Source organism: Cololabis saira, chromosome 21 (assembly GCF_033807715.1).
Source record: "Cololabis saira isolate AMF1-May2022 chromosome 21, fColSai1.1, whole genome shotgun sequence".
Lineage (NCBI taxonomy): Eukaryota > Metazoa > Chordata > Actinopteri > Beloniformes > Belonidae > Cololabis > Cololabis saira.
This window is the reverse complement of record NC_084607.1, coordinates 33,901,532-33,919,387: the sequence shown is the minus strand read 5'-3', so window position 1 is coordinate 33,919,387 and position 17,856 is coordinate 33,901,532.

Sequence of the window (17,856 nt, the reverse complement as noted above, 5' to 3'; positions counted from 1 at the left end):
CCCCAGAGCATCATGGGAGGTGACTCAACTGCGCATGCTCTATGGGCCTGTGTACCAGAAGGTAAACCAGGCCCCCAGTCTCGCGCTCAGCAGGCACGCCGATTTTTTCCAGTGGCCAGCCGCGGTACTGCAACAAAAAATCCCATGGGGCCCAGAAAGCTTTTTTCCCATAGACCGCAATAGTAAAAGAGAAGCCTCTAAAACTGTTCACAGGACACCTCCAGCTGTAATCACCACCAATTACTAATCTTTGTATTCTATATTTTTAAGTCATGGACTTTATATCCGTCAAAAATGTTTTATAACGGCCAGAAAAGTCAAAGAAAAGTCTCTTTCTGGGCGTGACGTCACGGCTGTGCCGTGCACTCGCAAAGCGCGGTCGTGTGTGTCTCGGGAACGAGGATGGCTGAAACTAAGCCGTTCGGCAGAACTATCACTCAGAAACACATTGCATTGCCAATTTGCACCAAACAGAAATGTTTAATAGCAAGAATAATAATGGTTTGTCATTCTTGTACTTAAACATTTCCGTTGTAGCCAACGGTGTATGGTTTGTGAAAATAAGATATCAGGCAGGAATAACACAAGTCTAAGACCCTGTCCACACGTAGCCGGGTATTTTTAAAAACGAATATTTCCCCCCCTCCGTTTATAAAAACATTTGCATCCACACATAACCGAAGATCTGCGTTTTCGACCACATTCATAAGCATTCTAATGATCCTGTAGATCATCCGCGGCTCCGCGGAGGCGCAGGTGTGGGTGTTTCCACTGAGATCCTCCTGCACACACACACCTAACGCACTTCAAATATGTATTCTTCTGTTGCTCTTTCATTTGGAGGCAGCGCCCTGCACGGGACTAAATGAGGGTCAATATTAACAAAATGAGCTTGTGGCGTGAGATCCCCACCTCACAATAAAACTGACCTCCATCAGGTTTGAGCAAACGTGCAGGGAGAGAGATGTGTCGTAGTTGTTGCGACGGTGCCGTGGAGTTTTATATGTCATGTGTTTAACATCATCTTAACCCTTAATCCTCAGCTTATTTTATGACAGTGCTCCCGGGGAAGCTGCACCTCCGCAGCTCCGCGGGCACTGCGAAGCCGGGCAGTGCCCGCAGGGCAGTGGGCAGTGGGCAGTCCGCGGCTCCGCGGCTCCTACGCCGTAGGGTGCGCGGAGCCGCGGAGCCTACGGCGTAGCCTCTGTGTAACGCAGTAAATTAACCACATTTAAACATAATATTTGACATATTTAAACATAATACTTGACAAAACTTGTAATACAAAAAATATTTGTCTTAATGTAAGTAATAAACTTGGGAAGTTTCATGGTGATACCTGCTATTTACATTTTTACCCTATTTTAGCCTATTAACCTGGGGTGTCTCATCTTAAATAAAAATGACTCGTTTTATCTTTAATTAAAAAAAACACACAAATGAACCATGTATAGTCTATAACCATGACTTTGAGAACAGCATCGGTTGATTTGCCCTATAAATCCCTAATTTCATTGTGTACATCTATCATTACCGGTCTGAAGGACTCATGAGCGCGCAGCGCTTGTCCAGAGCGCGCAGCGCTCGTTCACATTGCCCCGGGGCATGATGGGAGGCCCCAGAGCATCATGGGAGGTGACTCAACTGCGCATGCTCTATGGGCCCGTGTACCAGGAAGTAAACCAGGAAGTCAGAAATTTTTTCAGCGGATGCGCTGGGTGAGCAAACTCCATTGAAATGAATGGGCGGCCATTTTCGATCCGGTATCCAGTTATATAATACATCCATGAGGTAAACAAGGAAGTCAGAGGAGTCACGTGGGTACGCCGAGCAAGATGGCGGCGCGATAGACGAGCTCCGCTCTCCCACCGATATTTACGATATTTTACTGTATGAAAACCCACAACTTTAAAAAAAATAACAACCCTTGGTGTTCACGACTTATATTTAAGTAAGCCAGAGTGTTTTTTTTTTCCCTCGGACCTCTATGGCAACCACATCAAAATACTTCAAAGACTCAGCCCGCATGGCTACCAGAAAAAATCCTTCCCCGCCGGCTGAAGGAAAGAGAACCTCAAACTCGCCGCAGCCAGCGCAGCTGGAAAAGCAACCTGCCGAAAAAACTGCAGACATGGAGAATTTGTTTGCCGAAATTTCCAAGATGAGTACCACGTTGCAGGGAGTGGCGGCAGACATACTAACCATTAAAGAAACAACAAATGAGTTAAAAAATACGGTGAACAACATTCAAGACAGGCTGGGGGAGGCGGAGGAGCGGATCTCCCACCTGGAGGACACGACTGACCGGCTGGTGGGCGACGGAGAACACGCTGAAAAAAGGATGGAAGTGATGTGGGATCGCATCCAAATGCTTGAAAACCACAGCAAGAGGAATAACGTGAGAGTATTGGGGCTGAAAGAAACCTATGGAACGAACGGCACGATGGAGGAATGTGTGAAGAAAATGCTGAGCGACGGGCTCGGAGTTGATGTTGAAGGTGAATTTGAAATAGAGCGGGCGCACCGAGCGCTCGCCCCCATCCCCAACGAGGACCAGCCGCCGCGGCCCGTGCTCATCAGATTCCTGCGGCAGTCAGCGAGGGAGAAAGTTTTGAAAGCTGTCAGAGTAAAACGGGGGCTTGAGTGGGAAGGACTGAGACTCTCCGTGTTTCCAGACATGTCGAGAGAGCTGGCTGAGAAGAGGAAGACCTTTACAGCTGCGAAGAAAACACTGCAGCAGCTTAACGTGAGATACACGCTGGCCCATCCTGCAACTCTGCGGTTCACCTGGAAGGGGAAACCCCGGAGCTTTACGAGCGCCAAGGATGCGGAAAAATTCATCAAAGCAAATTGCAATGCAGATGGGTAAGCACTAATACCCTGTCACAAAGCAGAAACACTGCACAATAAATGCGGAAAATAGACTGATTTAAAAGTGGACAATGTGTAACAAACATCGGGGGGCGGGGCTGGGTTTGATTTTGCGCCGCCTGAGCTGAAAGCCGGGGAGAGCTGGCTGCAGGTGTAATATCCCACGGACCAGAACGTCCGTTGTTTTTCTTTTTTGTTTTGTTTTTATTTTGTTTCAGTATGGCTGGAGAAAAGCCGGGGGCCCCAACTAACGTTTTGTGGGGCTTTTTTAAGTTTAGTTTTTTGTGTTTTTTCTTTTCTTATTATAAAAATGTTAAAGTTTACAATGCTGTTCACATGGTTTGTGTAGAGTTGTTTCTGGTGGCGACAGACAAAACTGACAGAGAGAAAACTGAGATATTGAGATTACATGAGACACTAGTAGGGGACATAGCCAATATTGTTTTAATTGGAATTTCACAAGATATTATTTTTTTTCTTACATTAATATGAGTAGGAATTATGTCACATGCATAAGCTGGAACATCAATGGATGTGGAAATCCTGCAAAAAGAGGGAAGGTATTGACCTATTTAAAGCATAATAAGGCTGACATTGCTTTTTTACAAGAAACACACTTTGTAAAAGAAGAGGCAGTCAAACTGAAACGGGGCTGGGTTGGACACATTTTTCACAGTTCTTTCTCTAGTCAACGGAATGGGGTAATCATATTGGTGAACAAAAACCTGAGTTTTATTTTACTCAAGGAGGTTAAAGACGATGAGGGCAGAATGATATGCGTACAGGCGCTGATAAACGGGACTAAGATCACACTTTGCAACATTTATGCACCAAATAAGGGGGATCCAAACTTTTTCCATGAAGTAAATAAGACATTGGGTGAAGCAGAGGGCCAGATAATATTAGCAGGAGATTTTAATCAAGTTTCAGATCCCTTTCTGGATAGGAGCAAATTTAGTGGTCCAATAATATCTAAGGATAGAGCTGCAATGCATATGTTAAGTGAGGATATGGGATTGGTGGACATATGGCGACTGATAAATCACAGTGACAGGGAATATACCTTTTATTCACACTGCCACCAATCCTATTCCAGGATCGATATGTTTTTGATATCAAGCACTATAATAAAACAAGTCGTTAATTGTAAAATTAATGCGATGGCTCTCTCAGACCATGCAGCAGTTGAGCTTAACATTGACATAAATACTGACACTGAGAAAAAAGGTAGATGGAGAATGAATACTTCATTATTACAGGATGAAACCTTCAACCGTTTGTTGAAGGACGAGCTGATATCTTTTTTTGAAATTAATGCTGGCAGTGCAACCTCAAAAGCGATGGAATGGGAAGCTTCTAAAGCGTACATTAGGGGGAAAATTATAGCATATTCATCTAAAAAGAAAAAAGATGACATGAAGAAAATAGAGGAATTAGAATCTGGAATTAGAAGCCAGGAAATTGAACTATCAAAAAACTTCACAGATAAATCATATCGAGACATATGTAAGCTTAAGTTTCAACTTCAAGAAATTTATAATAAAAAAGTGCAATACGCTCTATTTCGGCTGGGGACAAATTTCTACGAAGGGGGAGAGAAGACAGGTAAGCTGCTTGCCAGACAACTAAAACAACAAAATTCCTACAGTGTAATTCCAGCAATTAGGAAAGGAGATGAAACGGTTTCTTCGACAAAAGAAATAAATGAGGTCTTTCAGCAGTTCTACAAAGAACTATATACATCGGACATCAGTCCCAAACAAGAAGAACTGACAGATTTTTTCTCTAATATTAATATGCCTAGATTGACACCAGAACAGGTGGAACTATTAGATAATTTAATAACAGAGAACGAAATCAGGAATGCAATTTCAGGTATGAAATCGGGGAAATCCCCGGGTCTTGACGGATTTCCGGTGGAATACTACAAGCAGTATATAGATATCTTAGCACCAAAATTACAAGAGATATACAATGAAGCTTTTGAAATAGGAATCCTCCCCCCGACTTTTAATGAGGCCTTAATATCAGTGATACCCAAAAAAGATAGAGATACCACAAACCCTGCTAACTACCGACCTCTAAGTTTGATAAATCTGGATTGTAAGATCCTAACTAAGATCCTGGCTACACGTCTGGAGAAGGCCTTGCCGAACATTATACACTCTGACCAAGTCGGATTTATGAAAAATAGGTCCTCGACCGACAACATGAGAAGATTACTGCACCTAATTTGGCTGAATAGGACAGTAAAAGACCCAGTTGTTGCCCTCTCACTTGATGCGGAGAAGGCTTTTGACAGAGTGCAATGGGAATTTCTATTTGCAGCCTTGTCACATTTTGGATTTGGACCAACCTTTATTAAATGGATTAGAACTATATACAAAAACCCTAAGGCAGCGGTGATAACAAATGGGGTAATCTCACCTCCTTTTAACCTCACCAGAGCTACTCGACAGGGCTGTGCTCTGTCACCGCTGCTGTTTAATATTGTACTGGAACCGTTAGCTATTGCGATCAGAGCCAATACAGCTATTAGGGGGGTGGAAGGAGGAGGGAAAGAGCATAAACTATTATTATACGCGGACGATATTCTGATGCTGATAAAAGACCCATTATATTCAATACCGCATCTGATGGACACAATACAATCTTACTCCAAATTATCAGGATATAAAATTAATTGGACAAAATCGGAAGCGATGCCGATATCCGGATTATGTAATTCAAATTTACTGACAAGTTCCGGCTTTAAATGGATACCAAAAGGGATGAAATACTTGGGAATCAAACTTAGCAATGATGTGGAGGAAATATCCTCATTAAATTTAGAACCATTATTGCAAAAAATTAAAACTAATTTGGAAAGATGGGGGAAACTAAGGCTAACATTATGGGGGAAGGTCAATGTGATAAAAATGGTGGTTACACCGCAAATTAATTACGTGCTAATGATGTTGCCAATAACTGTACCTCCTCAAATCTTTAAACAGTATGATACAATAATTAAAGAATTCTTATGGGACAGGAAGAGGCCCAGAATTAAATTTAGTAAAATGTGCTCTCCTAGAGACAGAGGAGGGCTGGGATTGCCAGACCCGAGATTGTATTATGTCTCCTTTGAAATGGCCAAAATTGCCTATCACTGGAAAAAAGACAACCAGCTAGAGTGGGTTACTATTGAAAACAAGCTGTCATCCCCTTTCACTCCTATTGATAGGTTATCACAGTCCTCACAGAATGTAGTGAACCCTATTATGTCTCACTCCAAAGAGATCTGGATCAAAATACATAAAATGCATAAATTATCACATTTTAAACAAATATATTCTTCTCTGTGGCATAATCCCATGATTAGCATAGGGAAGACGTCAGTTTATTGGAAGGAATGGCACCGTAATGGACTATGTCATATTGCTGATTTATATGAGGAAGGGGTGTTTATGTCGTTTTCTGATATAAAAAGAAGGTACAATCTCCAAGGAAAAGGACATTTCTGGAAATATCTGCAGATCAGAGACTGTATCACATCCAGGATCCCGTACAAGGATGGAAATCACATCGTGGACTATTTCAAACTACCTGCTGAGTGTCACAGAGCCGGTATATTTTATAGAACAACCAACCAGTTGCTCAGTGATGACTGTTGGGGCCTGAAATTAGCATGGGAGAGAGACCTGGGATGTTTGATGGATAAGGAGGAATGGCTGAGAATTATATCTAAAAATGGGAAATACATTAGGGAAGCTAAAGGGAAGTTTACACAGTATAAAATAACACATAGGTATTACTGGACTCCACATAGACTTAACAGAGCAGGCATAACAAATGATAACTTGTGTTGGAAATGTCAGACACACATAGGTACTCTACTACACTGCATCTGGGATTGTCCTGTCATCCTGCCTTTCTGGAAAGCGGTGGTGAACAATCTGAGCAACTGGTTGGGAAGTGACCTACCGTTATCTCCCAGAATATGCCTATTAGGGGACAGAAGCCAAATACGCAATATAACAGGCGGACAATTCTCTGTAATCATGGCAGGGACTACAACGGCTGCCAGGACGATTCTGAAACTGTGGAAAACACCAAAACCCCCTGAACTGAAAGAGTGGATAAACATCATGATAAAGACGGCTTCGTATGAACTCATGCTCAATAGGTTGAACAATACAGACAAGACCAAGGCACCAGACTGGGACTCGTTCTGGGCTCACATCGCACTACCTGATGATTCTACAGTATGAATACCTCCCTCCGATTGTACCATATCCGGCACTATAGTCCAGTGTACTCTACAGCTATGGATCCATCAATATGCTCTCTTTACGAACAGTAATGCTCACGCTGCATCTTTAGTTTGCATCTTTAGTTTATTTTGGTTTTGCTCTGACACTGATATTACATGTAATGTGTATAATAAGAAATGTCTCATAATGTTAAGTTTTGTACTGTCTAACACCAAAGAATAAGAAATAAAAACTTGAATTACAAAAAGAAAAACAAGGAAGTCAGAAATGTTTTCGGCACATGCGCTGGCTGAGCCAAGTATGGGTAACTGCAGGCAGGGAGGGGGGGCGTGGTGCAGGGAAGGGGGCGTGGTGCGAGGGGAGGGGGCGTGGTGCGAGGGGAGTGGGGGCGTGGTGAGAACTGCAGTGGGTGTGCTGCGATCCAAGCCAATCAGTGGGTTTACAATGACATCTCAATTTTGTATTATATTTATCTAATTTATTATAACTATTTCCATTAGATAATTGCGGATTCATCCAGGTATGTGTTTATCTATAACATATAGGCTACTGCTAAATGCCTAAATTGTAAATTGTGTATATATATATATATATATATATATATATATATATATATATATATATATATATATACATACATATATATATATATATATATATATATATATATATATATATATATATATATATATATATATATATATATAAATATATATATATATTTAGACGTTTAATTCAGAGCGATTAAGCAAGAACAAAAAATACATCAGATATGCTAAGTAGTATAACAGTGTCAAATATTAATTATACGTAAGGGTTAGTGTATCACGAAGATCTGTAATGATACTAAGCATATAGTAAATAGTGCTGTGCCTATATAAAAGATAAAAGTTTACGTGAACTGTGTGTGTGTGTGTGTGTGTGTGTGTGTGTGTGTGTGTGTGTGTGTGTGTGTGTGTGTGTATTTGCCTACCATCACATATTCATGCATTATTAATAGTTCCATGCATTTTTAGTGGTGGTGTATATACATGGTTATTAAAAATGAGCTAAAGATAAAAGATAAAAGATAAAAGAAAAAGACAAAGATAAAAGAATAAAATGATAAACGGTCGGGAAATATATGTTCCCCGCGTTTGAATTTCATTGGGCGGCTTGGTTTGCGGTACGCCCAGTGCTTTTTTTTTTTTTTTTTTTTTTTTTTTTTTTTTTTTTCAAACTTTATTTAAAAGTTTCAATCAGTCAGAACATTGACAGTGGACAATACAAAACAGTCAGGCATCAAGAAATTAAATAAACAAATACAGTATGAGACATAAAGTGGATGACGTGCATAAGTAACATAAATATAATAAAATAAATGAAATTAAATAAAAAGAAAGAAAATGGCAGGGCATATATTACATTTCTCCAAATATTTCTTCAATTATGTTAACAGTGTGTATACATTTTTTATTATCAATTCTTTTAATACATTCAAGGTAGTTATTGAAATCAATTTCAAAAGCAGGAAAGAAAGGTCGACCTTTGGAAAATTTGGTTCTATGTATGTGGAATTTTGCAATTAGAATAATCAGATTAATTAAGTGTTGTATTTTCTTATCTTTATTATTATAGTATAGCAGTATATCTTTGGCATTTAAATTAATTGGTATGTTGGAGTGTGATGTGATGTAAGCTTCAATTTTTTTCCAAAAAATCTGGGAAAAATTACATTCAAAGAAAAGGTGCCTAATCGTTTCCACTTCAGCATTACAAAATACACAATTGGCATCAATATTGACAAATTTTGACACAAATTTGTTAGTGGGGTAAATGTTATGTGTAATTTTATATTGAACTTCTTTAATTTTATTGGAGATAGCAAATTTATGTGGAAGGAGCCATGTTGTTTTCCAATTAATGTCAGAGAAAGAGGAAGACCATACAAATTTCCCTCGAGGTGTAATTTTCCTTTTCCTGAAAAAATGATTCCTTATATGTTTATTGTTACAATGGTGACTCATAATGTTTATACCATTAATAAAGAGGGTAAAGTCAAATTTCTCTGCCTCTTGCCTTTCAAAATGACCTTTTATTAAATGGAGAATGCCACTGGGAATAGCTTTTATCACTGTTTGAAATTCTTTATAGGTAACAGGGAAGATTTTAGATCTAAGAAATTCTTCATAACTAAAAATTTCACCTACATCATTTTGTAAATCCTTAAGATATATTATTCCTTTTTCAATCCAATGTTTCAGAAATAGTGATTTATTTTTCCTAGTTATGAACTCATTGTTCCATATAATAGTTTTATGTGGAGAGAAGTTATGGATAAAGCATAGTTTTGCTGCTGAAAGGGCTTGTTGGTGAAATTTAGATAATTTTAGTGGTAATTTTGAAACATCATAATCACAATTTAGGAGAAAAGGTAACCCTCCAACTTTCCCAAAAATATTCTGAGGTATAAAATACCAAAGAGATTCTGGGTTTTTCAAATATTCTTTTATCCATTTTGTCTTAAAGGTATAGTTTATATCCATATAGTCTAACATCTCCATGCCGCCCTCCCCTCTCGGGGCTGCCAAGATCTCTTTTCTTAAACGATGGCATTTGTTTTTCCAGACAAAACTAATTAGGGTATTATTTATTTCTTTACAAAGGGATTGTTGAACAAAAAGAGAGAGAGTCGGATACACAAATCTAGAGATACCGTCTGCTTTACTCAGAAGAACTCTACCTAATAGGGATAGATCTCTTTGGAGCCACATATTGAAAATATTTTTAGTTTTTTGTATTTTAGGTTTGAAGTTTTTTGTTTGACGTTCAATTATATTTTTAGAAATATAAATTCCAAGATACTTTATATTTTCTTTAATTGGTATTTTACATATAAGTGTTTCATTTGTGTTGTAGAGACATAGTATTTCACATTTTTTTTAATTAAGTTTTAAACCTGAAGCAACAGAAAAGGTGTCTATTATCATAAGTGCTGTCTCTATTTGTTGTTTATTTTCCAAAAATAAGACTGTATCGTCCGCTAATTGAGTTATCCTAATCTCTCTCTCAAAAATCTTTAACCCTCGAAAGACATTGCTCTGTCTAATTTGTATTGAAAGCAGTTCAACGACTATAAGAAAGAGAAATGGAGAGCAAGGACATCCTTGACGGACTGACCTAGACACTGAAAATCTTTTTGTGGTATTTGGGAATAACATGACACAGCTACTAATATCTTTATAGAGCATTCTAATATAGGATACAAAATGTTCACCAAAACCGAAGGTTTGAAGAGATTTAAATAAAAATTGATGCTCTACACTATCGAATGCCTTGTAAAAGTCTAAAAATAAAATTAAAGCGTCTGAATCAACATATTCAGAGTAATCTATTAAGTCAAGGATAAACCTAATGTTGCAACTGATGTGGCGATTATTCATAAAGCCAGTTTGAGTTTCATGTATGATTTCACTCAAACCTTTTCTTAAACGCCTGGCGAAAATTAGTGAGAGTATTTTATAGTCAACATTGAGCAATGTTATTGGTCTCCAGTTATCCAATAGAAGGTGGTCTTTGTCTGGCTTGGGAAGCAAAGTTATTATGCCTTGTTTCATGGTTGTGGTCATTTCTTCATTATTTGTACATTCTTTCAGCATTTCAAAAAGAGGTCTTTCAATTATGTCCCAAAAGCACTGGTAAAATTCGACAGGAAGACCGTCCATTCCTGGAGATTTACCTTTTTTCATTTTGTTAACAGCTTCAAGGATTTCAACTTTAGAGATAGGTTTTTCGCAATCCAATTTAAAATTATCTGATATTTTAGGAGTAAATTCTTTAACATTATTAATAAATTCTTCACCTTTTATTGAATTATAATTAGAGCTGTATAGGTCAGAATAAAATTGAAAAGTGTGATTTGCTAAATCAGTTGGGTTGGAGGTTACAGAATTATCTATTTTAAGAGATGTGATATTATTTCTCTTGTAGTTCCTTTTTTCTAGGGCGAAAAAATAGCTTGTATTCTTCTCACCTTCCTCTAACCATTTAGCCCTGGAGCGTACAAAGGCTCCCTTGGTCATATTAATATATAAACTATCTAAATCATCTTTCAATTTTATCAGTTTAATTTCTTCCTCTGGAGTAGGGGAACTTTTGTTTATTAGGATATTTAGTTCTTTCATAATTTCAGATTCTTTAAGATTGCTGCGTTTTTTCATTTCTTTACTGTGTCTAATAGCTGATTCTCGGATTTTAAATTAAAAAAATTCCCATTTTTGTATATTACTGAGTTCTTTTCCATTGAAAATATTCCCAGCAATTGCTTTGACTGAGTTACAGAAAGCTTCATCTTTCAGTAAATTACAATTTAATTTCCAGTAACCACGCAGTGTTGCCTTTTGTTTTAGAGGATTAGTAAAGGAAATGACTATCATTTTGTGATCTGAAAAGGGGGCATAACTATTTGATATTTCGGAAACATATTGCATAGTGTAAGAAGATATTAACCACATGTCTATTCGAGATTGTAAGGAACCACTAGCATTACTCCATGTATACTCTTTTTGGTAAGGGTGGCTATATCGCCAGGCGTCTATAACATTAAGTTGCTCACCTAAGTGTGATATCACTTTAAATCTTGAACCGGAAGATATTCTTGCTGGTACTCTGTCCATTAAGTCATCAGCTGCATCATTTAAGTCACCGCCAATTATTAAGTGAGCCTCTTTATATTTCTCTTTAAGCTTCAAAAGTTTTGCTGTCAGTTGGACAATCATATTTTTTGCTAGAGCATTGTAATTATAACCATAAATGTTATTCACCACCAGAATCACATTGTTTACTCTAAGCACTAAAATAATCCATCTACCTTCTTCAGATAAGTGAGATTCTATAACATCCCCTTTAAATTTATTAAACAGAATAGCTACTCCTGCTGAGTTGTTAGAACCATGACTTAAATAAATCTGGTCTCCCCATTGACTTCTCCAGAACTTACGATCATCTTCACAGGAGTGTGTCTCTTGTAGAAAAAACAAATCGGCGTTAGACCTTCTGCAAAACAAAAAAATTGCCTTTCTTTTGGTAATATTGCGTATACCATTGACATTAAGAGAAAGTACATTAAGGTTGATGAAATTATTGGTCGCCATAAATAAAAAAATAAAAATAAATAAGGAGCTGGATGCCGACTAACTTGAACAATCAAAAAGAAACAACAAGAAAAGAGCTTTTTATAAAAACTCTCTACCTTTGGAAAAAGTTAGAAAAAACTCTGAACATTATGAGTATCAGGCATATAAAATGTGCTGTTTAGAGGCCATAACATTACTTGTAATGAACTTTCTTAATCTTTTTTTTTTTTTTTCTTTTTACTTTTGATAAGCATCATAGTCTTCAGAGCTGGCTTTTCACGCAGTGAATTTTACCCCATCGATGAAGACGATCGGCCCTTGCCATCTGGTTTTCTTTCCATCCTTACGTGCCTGTTCCACTAAAGGCCACAGTTTGTTTCTGCAGTCTTTCTCTAAGCGGGTCAGGTCTTCGGCCATACGGAGGTTCATCTTCTTCAGGATGTCAGCGTTGCGTGACTCTCTCCAAATCTTGATCCTGAAGGTCCGCATGTTGAACTGGATGATGACTGGACGCGGTTTGTTATCATCCCTCGGGCGTCCCACTCTGTGTACCGTGTCCACCAGGAACCCCATCTTACTTTTTTCATCCGGTGCAATCTGGCTCAATATTTTGAGGACTTCATGCCTCACATCTTCGTTTTCTTTTTCTGGGAGGTTGATGAGACGCAGATTCCATCTTCTGCTGTATCTTTCTCCTTCTTCGGTTTTTTCTTTCAGTTCGTCCACTCTTTTATCCAGCGTTATCACTTTATCCTCCGTTTCTTTAGCTTGAAAATTAAGCCCTTTCATTACTTCTTTTGCCTCTTTAATGTCCGCGGTGTTTTGTTTTATTTGCTGCTCAAAGACGGAAAAACCCCGCTTTAACTCACGTATGGCTTGGAGGATGTCGGAGTTAGAAACCGTGTCCTTCTCCTTGTTTTCTCCGCACAGTTTCTTCGGGTTTGGACTTCTGCTGGGAGTCTCGGGAAGAGGAGAACACAAGCCGTAGAAACCCTCCTCTGGCTCCATGTCATGCTCCATGTCCATCACCAGATTTCCTTTTGTGACTTTTTTTGCGTCTCTCTTTGTCATTTCGGCTCACTGGTGCAATGTTGGTGTTAGCTTCGTAGGCTAACTTGTAACTTAGTTGACGCACGTGTCAGGAGAGTTAATGTCCGTAGGTCGTCACTCGTCAGAATCTTCAACCTATCATCAAAACTCTTCTATCCTTGTTTGGTTGGTGTTTAGCCGTTTAACAAGCCGTTCAAACCGTTGGCCTCGTCAAATTGCCATCAGATACTCGTTAATGCTGCAGAGCTTCGCACTTACACGTCTGCTGCAGTCGCCATCTTGCGCGACCGACATTGAGCTGTTCGCGGTACGCCCAGTGCTTAGTTCGCAGCACGCCCCCCTGTGATGTCACTCGCTACTCCCTGCCTGCAGTTACTCATGACTCGGCTGAGCAGAATGCATTGCAATGAATGGGCGGCCATTTTTGGCACTGTATCCAGTTATATAATACATCCATGTTCTAAATAGGCTGCGAGTTTTCCAATCCTGCTTTTCTAAATTAGAAAAGCAGGATTGGAAAACACTGGGCTGGTAGCCAAGATGACGACCTGTGTGTGTTGTCTGTCTTGTCTTTTTAATTAGCAGACGAGGCGTTATCTTGGTCTGAAGCCTTTATTTGAATAAACAGCCACGACATTCATTTGTCCGCGGACCTCCCGCGCCCGACTGCCGCAGGGCTACTGCGCATGCTCCTGACTACTGTGGCATGCTGGGAATTGTGATTTTCATGTCACATTCGTAACATCACATCTTTCCCCCCTATAAAATAAATAGTAATATTTACCCCTTACAACAAAACAAGTGTGTTTTGAGACTAGCTTTTCCCAAACATAGTGACTTTACTTATTAAACTCTATTTAACTTTTTTTTAAATATACTTGCATCTGCCATAAGAAAATATTAAAGTGCAAACTTCAAGTATTCAAAACAACAACTTAGAATCGTGTCAACAATATTCTCTTTTTTTTTTTAATAAACAAGACTGTGACTCAAAACAGAGGTAGGAATAAAAATCTTGAAAGTCTCTCTTTTTTTTCCGGTAAGTATTAAACTATAAACAGTCCATGTTGCTCCTTTTCAGCTCCTTTTCAGCAACTTATAATACTAAACAGTCCATTCTTATTCAGCGACTCTCAATCAACCTCGTAGGTGCCTGGGGTGTCGGACTCCAGTCCCCGAGGGCCGGTGTCCTGCATGTTTTAGATGTGTCCCTTTTTTATGAAACCGTGATACAAGGAGCTGTGTCATCAACAACTGGTACTACAACTGGTACTACTGGTACTATGAATACCAATGAAACCGGTACTACTGGTACTATAAATGTTACTAAAACTGGTACTACTGGTACTATAACTGGTACTACAACGGATACTACAAGTGGTTCTACTGGTACTATAACTGGTACTATAACATGTACTACTGGTACTATGACTGGTACTACAACTGGTACAACTGGTACTATAACTGGTACTACTGGTACTATAACTGGTACAACTGGTACTCTAACTGGTAATATAATTGGTACTACTGGTACTATAACTGGTACTAATGGTACCACAACTGGTACTATGACTGGTACTACAACTGGTACTATAACTGGTACGATAACTGGTACTACTGGTACTCCAATGGTACTATAACTGGTACTATTGGTACTATAACTGGTACTATAACTGGTACTATAACTGGTACTACTGGTACTACAACTGGTACTCCAACTGGTTCTACTGGTACTACAACTGGTACTACTGGTATTATAACTGGTACTACAACTAGTATTACGGGTACTATAGCTGGTACAACTGGTACTACAACTGGTTCTATAATATGTGCTATAACTGATACTGTAACTGGTACTATAACTGGTACTACCGGTACTACAACGGGTACTACTGGTACTATAACTGATACTATATCCGGTATAACTGGTACTACTGGTACCACAACTGGTACTACAACTGGTACTACAACTGATACTACTGGTACTACAGCTTGTACTATAGCTGGTACTATAACTGGTACTAAATCTGGTACTATAACTGGTACTATAACTGGTACTACTGGTACTACAACTGGTACTATAAGTGGTACTACTGGTACTGCTGGTACTACAACTGGTACCACTGGTACTCCTTCTGGATTACTGTCTCAAAGGAGTACCCATGTCTTGCACTGAGGGCTGTGAAACAACTGAGTCAGGATTCTCCATCGTGGCCAAAGCCCGAAACAGACTCAGAGCCAGGTAAGGTAAGGTCCAAGTGTCTCATTAAGAGGTGAAGATGAAAAGGAAATTGTATAATTGTTATTATTCATATGAAAGAAAATAAAGATTATTCTGGTTCTGCTATGCACAAATAGTTTCATTTGCACTTTATTTCAATTTTATTTACAGTTTATTTATTTAATTTAAAAACATTATTTTGAATGTATTTATTTTACTTTTTATTAATAATAATGGCTTGGTTTTATATAGTGCCCTTCAAGGCACCCAGAGCGCTTTTACAGAGATCATTATTCATTCATACACATTCTCTCTGGTGGTGGTAGCTACGTTTGTAGGCACAGCTGCCCTGGGGCAGACTGACAGAAGCGTGGCTGCCATATCGCGCCAAACGGCCCCTCCGACCACCACCAACATTCACATGGGGCTAGGTGGGTAAGGTGTCTTGCCCAAGGACACTACGACAGCAACTGGGTCAGAAAGGTTAAGAACCCCTGAGTTATAGTACCAGTAGTATCAGTTATAGTACCAGTAGTACCAGTAGTACCAGTTTCAGTACCAGTTATAGTACCAGTAGTATCAGTTATAGTACGAATAGGACCAGTTGTATTACCAGTTATAATACCAGTAGTATCAGTTATAGTACCAGTAGTACCAGTTATAGTTCCAGTAGTACCAGTTGTAGTACCAGTTATAGTACTAGTAGAACCAGTTAAAGTACCCGCTATAGTACCAGTTATAGTACAAGTTATGGTACCAGTTGTAGTACCAGTAGTACCAGTTATAGTACCAGTTATACTACCAGTTATAGTACCAGTAGAACCACTTGTAGTATCCGTTGTAGTACCAGTTATAGTACCAGTAGTACCAGTTGTAGTACCATTTATAGTACCAGTAGTACCACTCATAGTACCAGTAGTACCAGTTATAGTACCAAATGTACCATTTATAGTACCAGTAGTACCAGTGGTAGTGCGGGTTTTAGTACCAGTTATAGTACCAGTTTTACTACCAGTAATACCAGTTATAGTACCAGTAGTACCAGTGGTAGTGCGGGTTTTAGTACCAGTTATAGTACCAGTTTTACTACCAGTAATACCAGTTATAGTACCAGCTGTAGTACCGGTAGTACCAGTTGTAGTAACAGTTGTAGTACCAGTAGTACCAGTTATAGTACAAGTAGAACCAGTTGTAGTATCCGTTGTAGTACCAGTAGTACCAGTTGTAGTACCAGTTGAAGTACCATTTATAGTACCGGTAGTACCAGTTGTAGTACCAAATGTACTAGTTGTAGTACCAGTAGTACCCGCTATGTACCAGTAGTACCAGTTCTAGTACCAGTAGTACCAGTTATAGTACCAGTTGTAGTACCAGTTGTAGTACCAGTAATACCAATTGTAGTACCAGTTGTACCAGTTGTAGTACCAGTAATACCAATTGTAGTACCAGTTGTACCAGTTGTAGTACCAGTTGTAGTACCAGTTGTAGTACCAGTTGTAGTACCAGTTATAGTACCAGTAATACCAGTAGTACCAGTTATAGTACCAGTAGTACCAGTAATACCAGTTATAGTAACAGCTATACTACCAGTTGTAGTACCAGTTGTAGTAGGTAGGATGTGTGTGAGGTAGACAGACAGATATTGCACATGTTGTTATTGCACATGTTATTGTTGTTATTATTATGTATGGTGTTGATGGAGCTCTCCATGGTGCTGATGGAGCTCTCCATGGTGCTGATGGAGCTCTCCATGGTTCTAACAGGGCTCTCCATGGTGCTGATGGATGACAGCTTAGCCACCATCCTCTTCTCCCCCACCACCTCCACAGGATGGAAACTGTAGTACAGGACAGAGATAGTACTACTACTACAGCCGAAGACAGAGCTAGTACTACTACTACAGTACAGAGCAAGTACTACTACTACTACAGTAGAAGACAGAGCTAGTACTACTACTACAGTACAGAGCAAGTACTACTACTACTACAGTAGAGGACAGAGCTAGTACTACTACTACAGTACAGAGCAAGTACTACTACTACAGTACAGAGCAAGTACTACTACTACAGTACAGAGCAAGTACTACTACTACTACAGTACAGGACAGAGCTAGTACTACTACTACAGTACAGGACAGAGCTAGTACTACTACTACAGTACAGGACAGAGCTAGTACTACTACTACAGTACAGGACAGAGCTAGTACTACTACTACAGTACAGGAAAGAGCTCGCTTTCCTCACCACCTTGTCCAGTTTGTTCCTCTCTGCTGCTGTGATGCTGCTGCTCCAGCAGACCACACCATAAAAGATAAAAGTACCAGTTATAGTACCAGTAGTAGCAGTTGTAG